Source organism: Protopterus annectens, chromosome 17.part0, assembly GCF_019279795.1.
Source record: "Protopterus annectens isolate FY-2018-M chromosome 17.part0, PAN1.0, whole genome shotgun sequence".
In the NCBI taxonomy this organism is placed as follows: Eukaryota; Metazoa; Chordata; order Ceratodontiformes; family Protopteridae; genus Protopterus; species Protopterus annectens.
In genome coordinates, this window is record NC_056751.1 from 597,279,332 (window position 1) to 597,291,584 (window position 12,253).

Genomic DNA, 12,253 nt, shown 5'->3' on the forward strand with positions numbered 1-12,253 from the left:
CATGTTGTTATTTTATTTAATAACTGAATAATATCCATACCTGTCATAGATGTACATATGTTTTACAACATCTAAGTACATAATTTCACATAGCTTCTGTTCTCATGAATCACAGATGCCTACAGAGCCTAGGCCTCGGATGACTGCGCATTTTGTAGTTTTCCATTATAGTCCCACTGTATCACTTATTAGACTGTTACAAGTTGGAAGACAAATGCATATAAAACTTACTTACACCATTCTTCCTAAAGAGGTGCACAGACACATTTATTTAATGTAAACATTAATGGCCGTACCATAACTTAAACTTATTTTTTTATTTATGTGTTTATAACTGTTCTGTCATCACTTTGAGAGGTGTGAAAATTATATGCATTTTCTGTATTCATAGGTGTGTACTAAGCTAATGGCCTTGGAGCCTTTACAAGCCTAGCCCATAGGATTAACCTGGCATCATACCACTCGACCTTAGTTCCCAGTGCCTCTGTCAAGTACAGCCACTGGATTGGGGTGAATTTTCTATTTCCCATCCACTCATCAAGGTTTCTTTTGAAGAGGGCCAGTGAGGTGCTCTGTTTGACATGTATGGGAAATCTATTCCATAGCATGGGCAGTCTCTGGGTTATGAACCTGTCCCTCCAGCATGTTCTGTTGATTGTGGTAGTGAGGTTGAGGTCTCTGGAACATGTGGTGCGGAGGGATTGGGATTGCTTTAGATGTAGCATTTCTAACAGAGCTGGGTCAGACAAGGCCTTGTAAGTCAAGCAGAGATCACGTCTAAGTAGGCAATATGAGACAGAGAATAGTTGGAGCTTTTTAAGCTGGCCATATAGGACAAGTGTTTAAGGCCTAGGATCTTCTTTGTGAGGTACTTTTGCGGCCTCTCTAGTTGTTGCAGGTGTCTAGTGAGGTACATGCCAAATGGGGCATTGTACTCGATGATTGGCCTAATAAGGGAAGAGTAGAGGGAGACAATGACCTCTTTCTTCCTGGATGCAAAACCCTTGGTAATGAGATGTGCCGCATAGAAAGACTTTCTGACCACAGTAGCAATGTGGTGGTCAAAAGAGAGGTTGCTGTCAACCTGTGTTCCCAGATCTCTTATAAAGCCTTCTGTGTTCAGTGGACTACCATCGATGTGGTAATTCATAGGACAAAACAAAGCCAGCAAGATGAGAAGGTAGAAAAACTATTTAATTCAACCCAAAGTACAAATCCTGTGGGTTATAAAAATACAATACATCCAAACCGGTTTCGGCTCAACAGAGCCTTCTTCAGTGGATACAAGTAGAAATGAGAACAATGCATTTGGAGAACATCTCATTATATATGTATATGCACACCTGATACATGACAATGTAACCAATCACAATAAGACGCAATAATCAATTAAACATAGCATTAAAATTGGTCATTAAGACCTGGTGGAAACAAAGCTCCCAGTTTAACTATCCATTTTCTTTCTAGGAAGTTAAGTAACTCATGCCAACCATCTTTATCTTTACAAATCCCACTAATGTGATCAATGACCACAAATTTGAAATTAGCAGTAGTATGCTTTAAAGTGTGTTTGAATAACGCATTATTGGGACATTTATTTTTAATAGCACTTAGATGTTCACATATTCTCAAGCGAAAAGCTCGAGAAGTTTGTCCCACATAAAATGCTGAACACGTGCAGGTCACCAAATAAATGACCCACTTGGTACTGCAGTTGGCCCACAGCTTAATTTCAAAAACCTCAGAAGTATTTTTGCTGGTAAATTCCAGAGTATTAGAGACCCGCATGCAGTATGCACAATGGCCACAAGCAAAGCACCCCACTATGGGACCTCCTGTCAGGGAAATTTGATGGCTAACTGCAGGACTGCAAACACACTTTTTATAATGGCTAAGTGTAGAACCTATAGATCTTCCCTTTCTGAAGGAGAAAAAACATCTATCCCTAAGAAAGGGATGCAATCTGTCTTCAGCCAACAGGACATTCCAATGTCTCTGAATAATATTCATGAAACCTTGAGTATTGCGTCCATAGGTTGTAACAAGGTGTAAAGGCTGTATATCCACATTATTATTGTGGTGTTTATATCGTAATAGGTCTGGTCTATTGAAATTAGCAGCCCATTGTTTCGCCTGGTTAATAATCCCTGGACGATAGCCCCTCTCTAAAAATCTGCAAGCCAAATCATCACGTGTTTTGATATAAGATGCCTGGTTAGAACAGATCCTCTTTGCTCTTAAAAATTGTGATTTGTGTATATTTTGGATGATATGTTGTGGGTGGAGGCTGGAAGCATGTAATAGGGAGTTGTATTCAGGATATGTGTTTGCAGTCTTGCAGTTAGCCATCAAATTTCCCTGACAGGAGGTCCCATAGTGGGGTGCTTTGCTTGTGGCCATTGTGCATACTGCATGCGGGTCTCTAATACTGTGGAATTTACCAGCAAAATACTTCTGAGGTTTTTGAAATTAAGCTGTGGGCCAACTGCAGTACCAAGTGGGTCGTTTATTTGGTGACCTGCATGTGTTCAGCATTTTATGTGGGACAAACTTCTCGAGCTTTTCACTTGAGAATATGTGAACATCTAAGTGCTATTAAAAATAAACGTCCCAATAATGCGTTATTCAAACACACTTTAAAGCATACTACTGCTAATTTCAAATTTGTGGTCATTGATCACATTAATGGGATTTGTAAAGATAAAGATGGTTGGCATGAGTTACTTAACTTCCTAGAAAGAAAATGGATAGTTAAACTGGGAGCTTTGTTTCCACCAGGTCTTAATGACCAATTTTAATGCTATGTTTAATTGATTATTGTGTCTTATTGTGATTGGTTACATTGTCATGTATCAGGTGTGCATATACATATATAATGAGATGTTCTCCAAATGCATTGTTCTCATTTCTACTTGTATCCACCGAAGAAGGCTCTGTTGAGCCAAAACCGGTTTGGATGTATTGTATTTTTATAACCCACAGGATTTGTACTTTGGGTTGAATTAAATAGTTTTTCCACCTTCTCATCTTGCTGGCTTTGTTTTGTACTATTGGTCCTTGTTGCCGTGCAAGAGGGTTTCACGAGCATCTGTTATCTGATTTGTAATTCATAGGAACCAGGTTTTTCCCAAAGGGGATGATGACACATCTTTTGGCAATGAGCTTAAGGCCATGGTTCTGACACCAGTCATTGGTCTCAGTGAGGCCTTTCTGTAGGATGTCAACATCACTTGGGGAGTTAATAATAGCTCCCAACTTGCAATTGTCTGCAAACTTTGTCAGCCAGAGTCCCTTTGTGTTGGTCTGGACTTCAGAGAAGTAGATACCAAACAGGAGAGGACCCAGGGCCGAATCCTGTGGGACTCCACTCATGACTAGTTAGCAGTCTGTCTTGGAGTCAGCTACGTTCACACTGTGGGTTCTATCTGTGAGCCAGTTTGCAACCCACCTAGTGATATAGGGGTTGATGCCTAGCTTAGTGAGTATTTCTATGATTCCTGAGTGGGGAATGGTATCAAAGGCCTTGGCCAGATCAAGGTAGGCTGTTTGAACCACCTTGCCTTCATCCACAGCTCTGGTGACTGACTCAAAGAAGTCGACCAGGTTGAGCAGGCATGATCTACTCTTCACAAAGCCAAACTCTGTGGGATCCAGAGTTTAGAGATTCCTTATATCCTTGTTTATTAGGTCTATGATGATGCATTCCATAGCTTTGCATATCAGACTCGTCAGGCTAATGGGGCGATATTTCCCAGGGTCTGTAGTAACTCCTCCTTTCTGAAGAGGGATGACTGTAGCAGTGCACCGTTCATTAGGGAGAAAGCCTGAGGTGAGACTGTGATTGAATAAGGCACACAGGTGAGGTCCCAGTTCACGCTGTAATTCATGTAGAACACAGCCAGAGATTTTGTCAGGTCCCATAGAAGCTGTATTCTTGGCCTTGGACAGTGCTGTTTTAACCTGTGCAGCAGTAATACTGGGTGCCTGGCAATCTACTGGTATTGTGATTGCCCTTTTGGGGGGGGAAGAGAGGGGTAAATTTGGCAATATCTGTTGGCTCGGTGTAGGTGGTACCATTGTGCAGTAGCTCAGAGCAAATCTGGGTATTGCCGTGGAGATTCTTTACATAGCTATAGAAGGCCTTGCGGGTGTCTTTACTATCTGCTGCAATTCTGTTTTCATAGCTAGCTTTAGAGGATTTGATGAGGTATCTCATCTTTTTGTTGAAGCTGATAAGGGAGTTTTTCCAGCCTTGGGACTTCAACTTATTCCATATCAGTTTCCTCCTTCTGTTGTAGAGTTTGTTTATTACAGGGGATCACCAGATTGGCTTCCTTTTTTTGGAGGAAAGCGTCTTGGTTCTGTTGGGTATGGTAAGATCCATGCATTTGTGTACATGTTTGTACAGCACATTGGTGTATGATTCGGCAGCCATGCAACTATTCCCATTTGCATGGGTGCTGTGAAGTTAGCCATCTCTGTTTTTAGGAGCCCAAAGTTAGCTTTGGAGAGGTTTTTCATGGTGGTTACCTTTGCGGGGTGGGGTGGGGTGTGGATTTCCAAGGTGATTAGTTTGTGGTCGGATCTAACCAGGGAGGAGTTGACTACTGGTGTAGAGTAATGATCACCCATGTTAGTAACGACCAGGTTAAGGATGTTGCTACCTCTAGTGGAGGGATAAGAATGAGCTGGTCCAGGGCATTGGAATTAATGAATTCCAGGAAACATTTGGCAAATGTATTGGTACATGAGTAGTTTTTCCAGTTAATGGAGGGGTAGTTGAAGTCGCCCAGTATGAGAGTGTTAGATTGGACCCTAATATTCTCCAAGGTGCTTAGGAATGTGGAGTGTGAGTCTTGGGACATGGTTGGGGACCTATAGCAGGCTATGACCTGAATCGCTATCTTACCCAATGTTAGGTGCACCTGAAGTATCTCTGGTGCATTATGTTGGGCTACCATTCTGGAGGTATGTGCATCCTTTATGAATATGGAAACACCACCACCTTTTGAGCTTCAGTCCAAGTTCTGTGGCCAAAAGGTGTGGAATGAGTTATAGCCTGGTAGTGCAGGGGTGCTTTCTGCTGCCTTGAACCAGGTCTCTGTTACAGCACCAATGTCGATGTTCTCTATTTTAATGAGTGCTTTCAGTGAGTGCATTTTGAGATTTAGACATCTAGCATTGAGCATAAGGACCCTCAGATTGCATTTGTTTGTAGCTGTTACGGTGGTAATTTGGTCTTTGGAACACCACCTAAAAAAGGCACTATAGGGGTGGCAAGAGCCTTGGCCAGTATCTGGAAGCCCAGGGGTGACAAATGCAGGCCATCTCTGGAAAAGCATCAAGGTCTGTCAATCATGTCATCCCAGGCAGATACTGGATCCCCTTAGAATGACACCAGAAACTTAGCCAATTGTTGAAATCAATCATTTTCTGCTTGTACTGTGGTATCATTCTGGGTGATGGTAGGATGCTGCTCAGGGCTAGGGTCATACCCACCTGGGCTACATAATCTGAGAGCTCCTCTATGTCTCTTTTCATGTAGTCCAGGGAGGTACGTCTCAGGTCATTCACACCCACATGTACAATGACAGAGTCATATTTGTACCTGTTGTTGAGGGATCTGAGTGCATGCATTATGTGGTGGATCCTGGCACCTGACAGGCAGCTGACTGTTACTTTCGCCTTATTCAACCTAATGAGTGGGACATCTGTGTGCCTCACTATCGAGTCACCTATGACTAGTGTGTTGGGTATGCTGTTTTGCCTTAGGAGCTTTGACTGAGTGGCACACTGTTTAGAAGAGTTATGTGTCTTGTGATTAGTGTTGTGTTGTGGTGGTCAAGTGCATTTCTGCCTTGGAGGTCTCTGCTGTTTGGGTAGATTTCTATTGAGAGCCACCATGAGGGTGGGTGTGTGCTTTGTGTTTTTATGTGATGGTAGTGCTGGTGTGTGTTCTGGAGGGCTGTGTGTTCCATGTGGTGTGTTGCAAGTGTTGACCTTCTCGTCTTGACCAGCTATTCCGTTCTTGGCTGGAGAGTGTGTGGCTTCCAATTTGGATATATAAGTGCATCTCTTGCAAGTCTGTGTGTTGGGAGGTAAGAGTAGAGGGTTGTCAGTGTACATGAGGCAGTTGCTACATTACCTCAGGATGCCCAAGTTCACTGGGCTAACAGGAGAAAGCACAGGGACCTGACCTTTAGATATGCCTGGAGGGGTGGACATTAATAATAAGTACTGGAACTGTTTCCTTGTCGAATGTTTAGTGCTGGTAGCACTTTTGTGTGCTACAATAATTGCTACAAGAAGTCCGGTAAAGTGCTAGAGACTAATAAGCTAGTAAAAGTTCAGGAGAGGAGAGAACTAGTAGATCTAAGGGAAAAATTGAAGAGCAGACGTTGGCACCACTCAGAAGCTTACAAACAGTCCTGGATACAGCAAATCTGTATCTGGATTAAACTAGTTACAGAAAAGGTGGGAAACAAGAGCAAACGTGGGCTGTTAAACCAAAAAGTTGAAAGAGATCGAAAAACGGCCCAACCAACCAATAAACTACAATTTCTGGGCCAAAAACCACTCTTCGTGTGGTAGATAGGCTACCTAGTGCTTACCACTCCCACTGATAAACTAGAAGGCTTCCTTCCAACACAGAAAGGCTTGGGGTCTCAGAAGCTTACAAACACTCCTGGATACAGCAAATATATATATGGAGTAGACTAATTACAGGAAAGGCAGGAAACAAGCTTATAGTTTTTTTTACAGAAAAGCAGCTAATAGAGCACTAAAAACAATTCAAGTGCAGTGCAAGCTAGCACATTTGAGTGTGTAGCAATATTAAAGCAAATACAGCTTAAATAAATTGAATTTATTCAAACTGTATTCTGAACTGAATTCAATTATTGTTTTATTCAACTCTGAACAGTTAAAAAGTGCCATAAAATATACTTATTAGCTAAGAAGCACAGTCAGAACACAAGGAGAGTCTAGCAAATTTTTTTTTTTTTTTTTTTTTTTTTTAGTAAAGTGGAAAGTGAGAAAGGAGGAACAAAAGATAATTCAAGGTAAAGAACCTAAATGGGTTGTCCTTCTCAAATGTTCTCTCTGTATTAGGTAAAATGAGCTAATGACACTAGTCTGGGAGGAGTGTCCCAGATCAAATTTACAGTAGGGGAGGGCAAATGCAAAGCCACCAAGTATAACTATTACAGCTATTAGCTACACTATTTTAGGCAGAAACCACTACAGAAATGTTTATCACAGCAGAAAAACAGCAGTGGGCCACTAAATAAAAGTTGTAAATGGATAAAGGAGCAAGGAGACTCTAGAGAATGCTTTTAACTGCAAAAAAAAATCAGTTATATGATACATTCTTTGGCAGGAAATCAGAACAAACAGATGTTTAACAAATGGAGAAAATTTCCAGTGACGCTTATTGCAGGATTTCTAATAAACATCTGCAGTACCTGTTTTCTACAATGAAAAGCTTGTTGAATGTTAGTTCAGCTTGTAAAGCAACTAGCCAGCATGTCTATATTTTGGCATGTTGTGGGCACAAAACCACATAGGGGAAAATGTTATCCTGCTTAAATTCACCTAAATCATTTTTTCAAAAAACGTTTTGCAATACTTTATATTAAGTTTTATGCTGTGCTTGGTGACAACACATTGGCCTATGAATACCACCGTAATCCATAATGGTCTAATAATAGCAGTTTTTGAGCGACAGTGTTTGTAGAGCAGTACCTGTTTGTTTATGAGTAGCATGTACTGAGTTTTAGCTCAGCTTATAAAGAAACAAGCCAGCATGTCTCCATATTGTGTGCTGTATGTTCAAATCTTGAAAAGGGACACACATATGTTAAACTGTTATATTGATATCATATACCCATAGCATTCATTTACCAAAGCATATTACACTTATTTATATTACATATATTTTGACCGTTGTTACAAATAACTATTTGTCAAATTCCTACAGATATCTTTGTAATCAGTATCATTCCATTAATATGAGCTATTTAAGAGTGGTACTACTCCATCCTGATAAATCCTTTTACTTGTCTGAGCAGTCACTAGGTTAATATTGTATACTATTTAAAAATGCTATGAAGGTCTGCCATAACATTAACTCTTTTCACTGCCAGGAAAACATGATTTCTCAGTTATGTTGTGTAGGGTAGGCTTGCAAGTCTCAAGGTTAGAGTTTGGATGCAGATTGTGGTTGCAGGTCTGAATCTCATGATCTCATTTCCTCCACTCTGTGCTCAAGGATGTTAACATCTGAATGTAAAAATGTCAACTGAGTATTGTGCTTATCTAATCTTCTTCAGCAAAACAGCCTCCAAAAGTGTTGAGAAATGCATGTCATTGTTATTTGAGGAATACATTTTTTAAATATTTTTTTTTTATTTCAGACAATGAGGACTGCAGTTGGAACAGAACGATATGCATCGAGCAGATGCACAGGCTTAAAAGCAGTGGAGGGAGAGAGGTATGTTGATTATTTTACATATATTGTGAACTGAAATGCATATTCTACTGATTAATGTGTATTGATTAGAATGCAGGAATATCCATCATGCATCAGTAAGGTAAGTGAAATCAACAAATGGTATCTGTCATTACAGCTGTGCATAAAACTTATAGTGTTGATATATTATGTATTTTTGATCCATTTTGTCAGCATACATTTTAAACAATACATGCACTACCTAAGTGACATTTTGTTTTGTTTGTATCTGTCACACAGGTTTTAAGGTGAATGTTTTATATACAAGTGTAAGTGCTATTATTACTATTGTGTATAATGCATGGTTTGGTATATATGTATGGTTGGCTGTGTTTTCTGATGATTGATGCATAGCCTGCTGTGTCAGTGTTAGCACTGCTGTTTATAGACTGTGTGGCATGACCTTCAGTTCAACATTGGTATTGCATCTGCTTCAGACACCATTGGTATGTTTGTAAAAACACTGTTATAGCCTAGGTTGACAAACACTTGAGCAGGTACCCATTTGACACTAGTAATTCATAATCAGCACAGCTTGCAGGTCAACATTGCTATTGTTTCTGTCTCCAACCCCTTGGTTGCTTTTTAAAAACAATGTTATAGCCTAGGTTGACTGACATTTCAGCAGATATCCATTTGATAGTAGCAGTTCATAATCAGCAAGCGTATTCACAAAGTTATTTTTTTCAGCCTTCTGATTTCTGATTGTTGTTGAAGATAATGCATGTAGTTGTACACATACAATACTGCTATTAGCAGATATATTACATTTCAATATGTCTAAAGTTGTGTTGATTGGATATATCACATTGTTTTCAGTGTTGTACTAATTATATTTTTGTGTGTTCAGACAAATATCATGCTGCCTGTCTCAGAAGGTTGTCATATGGTTTGCCTATTGTCTACAATACTATCCGATACCTTTCACTTCATTTTTACAATTGTGTTGTGGTTTTTCATATAAATCATTGAATGCAGGCAGTAAAATATGTTTTTTGAACAAACATTTTTACAAAGCCAATGACCTGTGTGTGTGTGTGTGTGTGTGTGTGTGTGTGTGTGTGTGTGTGTGTGTGTGTGTGTGTGTGTGTGTGTGTGTGTGTGTGTGTGTGTGTGTGTGTGTGTGTGTGTGTGTGTGTGTGTGCGTGTGTGCGTGTGTGCGTGTGTGTGTGTGTGTGTGTGTGTGTGTGTGTCTAAGCCTATATAATTGTTCAGGAAAGAATACTGTTGTCTTTTTCAGGATAGGGCCATAGGTAACTCTGTCCATAATGGATGTCAGTCCCTTGTGAATACATAACATCTATCTGTCATGCTTGTGTTTCGTTGTATGCATGACACACATTAACATATTACACTGTCCACACACATTCAACTGTCCATGCATTGTGGCAGTTAACCTGTTGCTAGTGCTGCAACAGGCAATTTGTAAACATCTGTCTTACTTGGACAACTGACAGACAACATATGTTGTCCATAGTCTATCACTAACAGTGTCATATGCCTTGCATTTCTGTTTTGCCATATCAGGTATGTGCAACATACTGATAAGTCATTCTGCATGATTTTTGTTGACATTTGTCATGATGTTTGTGATATTGTGTCATGGTTTGGCAATACTGATGCCATGTGATATCATATATAGATATAGCCTGTCTATGTGCAGTCCTTTTCTGACTGCATCAGACAGCAGTGTAATGATAATCTGTACACAATATTACAGATTACACATTCTTTCACAGTACATTACATCATGTTTGTTCTATGTAGCATTTCCACATCCATGATGTAGTGGCATTGGTATACATCTTCCAAAAATAGCTGTACACATTATGACTGTGTATGCTGATAACCTGTTTGTGTACCTTTCCAGATAGACATGGCACCTAAGAGAAATCCTGCGTACTCTGCTGCAGAGGATGGCGTGATCCACCAGAGCCTGAGTGCGCATTGACTATGCCCATCCTGTTTTCACGCTGCCACCCAGAACCAGCAGGAGGTCTGCATAACTGTGGCTTAAAGCCTTGTTAGCAGGATAAATGATGTTTGGCATGCATGATAGGACATATGAAGCAGGTAGAGATTTTATCACTGCAGTGATTTGATAAGAAATGTCATGCAGCGTGCTGCCAGATATCCGCGAGCAACAGGCTGCCACAGGTGGAGGTGGCCACATCCCCCTCACCAGAACAGGAGGGCTACTGCTAAGTGTTGTGGATCCAGCCCCCAGAACAACATCTGCCATCATGCATCATGATGGAGGTTGGATCCACACATCAACAAGACAGCTGGCGTGATGCCCAGGTAAGATGTCATATTCATTTATTTGTTGTGCTTTTACATTTGTTGACCCATATAGTCTAGCTGGATATGAAGAGGGTTCATTTTCGAGGTAGAGGCATGTGGAGAAAAGCTCCACACATAGCGTAATAAAGGCAGACAGACAAGTTGTCAATACAGACAGCCAACATAATAGAATTGTACACCAGCCTGTTAATTAAATAAACATACATGTAAGGAAGTCAAACAGTTTATAGTCATACACAATGTACCGTTGGTTTCAAAACAACCCTACCTAAAGCATAATGGGTATGCAATAAGGCAAAAAGCCATATACATAATAGTTAGGGCTCAGAAGGGTAGAGAAGTAGAGGAGTATGACAGATACAATGATATGGAAGAGGCAGGAGTCAAGAAGGGAAGTGAGGAAAAGAAGGAAGACAGTCAAGAGGAGGTGGGAGGGATGGGAGAAGTAGGTCAGAGCATAGAAGGACATCAAGGTGAAAGAAACAGGGTAGAAGCTAGTTTCTATGCACAATGAGGGTTAAAAGGTGAAAGAGCATAGGGAGAGGGACATTAGCCTGGACTCCAAGAAGAACAAAGCCAGTGGTTTTGGAAGTACAATTTGAGTTGGCGTTTGAAGAGAGGTACGGGTGAGATTAGAGTTAACTCCTGGTATGTACATATGACTGTTCTGTGCGCTGTTACTTCATGCAGCATAAGGTGTGCATGTGGTATGTATCTGTCATCATGATATATATACAGACATGATGTGCAGCTGATGTGTATAAAGGGAACTAGTGTACTACTGTACTGTATCATGTGCAAAACAAATGGCACACATGTGCCCACTGACATTACTCTCTTCACACTTCCAGGTCCCTCCCATGTATCACGAGGCAGGCCATACATGCTGGTGAGTCTTTTAACAGTATCTGTAAAACAATTTATAAAACTAGGAAGAGTAGTGTAACTCTGTAGTAGACATGCTGGTGACTGTGTCCACAATAACTGTAATTGACAGGTAGTAAATTGAGTAGTGTAACCCGGTATTGATGTGTGTGTTTACTGTGGGGTGTGCATGTGTGCAAGTGTGCCTGTGCCCAAGTGTGCATGTGTGTTAGTGTCCATGAGTGCATGTGTCCATTTCTGAATGTGTGCATTAGTATTGAAGTTCATCTCTTTCAAATATGTATTGAGACTGTAATCTGTGTTCCATGTTTTCCTCCCGTAGGTTCTGGTGCTGCTCTGGTGACCTGCAGCAGGGAACCTGAATCTTGTGCCCCAGGTACTGATGATGATGAAATGTCTGTAATGGTGCAGGAAGGTGTGTCTGGGTCGCCATTGGTCAGCCAATTGACGGTACACAGCTTTCAACCCGTCAATGCGCACAGTCATCCTGCCGTTACATCCTTTATCACCATTGTCCTAGGTGATGGACAGTCAGCAGTGGGCATAGATCAGGGT

The 12,253-nt window shown here is 40.8% G+C and overlaps 1 long non-coding RNA gene across 1 annotated transcript in view; it reads left to right on the plus strand.

The window, feature by feature from the left end:
- Nucleotides 1-8,493, plus strand: part of LOC122791326 — a 78,098-nt gene extending 69,605 nt beyond the window's left edge. Inside the window, exon 3 of the long non-coding RNA XR_006363133.1 lies at nucleotides 8,415-8,493. This is a non-coding gene — a long non-coding RNA (uncharacterized LOC122791326). The remainder of the gene's footprint in view (nucleotides 1-8,414) is intronic.
- The last annotated feature ends 3,760 nt before the right edge of the window (nucleotides 8,494-12,253 follow it).